Source organism: Theobroma umbraticum, unplaced genomic scaffold (assembly GCF_002168275.2).
Source record: "Theobroma umbraticum cultivar Fairchild unplaced genomic scaffold, ASM216827v3 scaffold_7.0, whole genome shotgun sequence".
NCBI lineage: Eukaryota > Viridiplantae > Streptophyta > Magnoliopsida > Malvales > Malvaceae > Theobroma > Theobroma umbraticum.
In genome coordinates, this window is record NW_018397278.1 from 2164498 (window position 1) to 2164745 (window position 248).

Here is a 248-nt window from a genome sequence, read left to right on the forward strand (position 1 = left end):
AATTTTATAAGTTTGGAAGGGGTCAAAATATGTGATTTTTATAGAACAATCTTTAGGGAATAAGAAAAGCCAGTAATGATTCCCTTGATTTTTACATGACCAAAAATGATTTTTCCACAATATTTGGAGTACATTTGCTATAGCAAATAGGAGTTGTAAATTTAATTTTAGTTGAAATTTTTTTATTTTGTTCTTGAAACCAAAATTTAGACTTTGATTTTGTTGGATTTTGAACTTTTTCATATTTT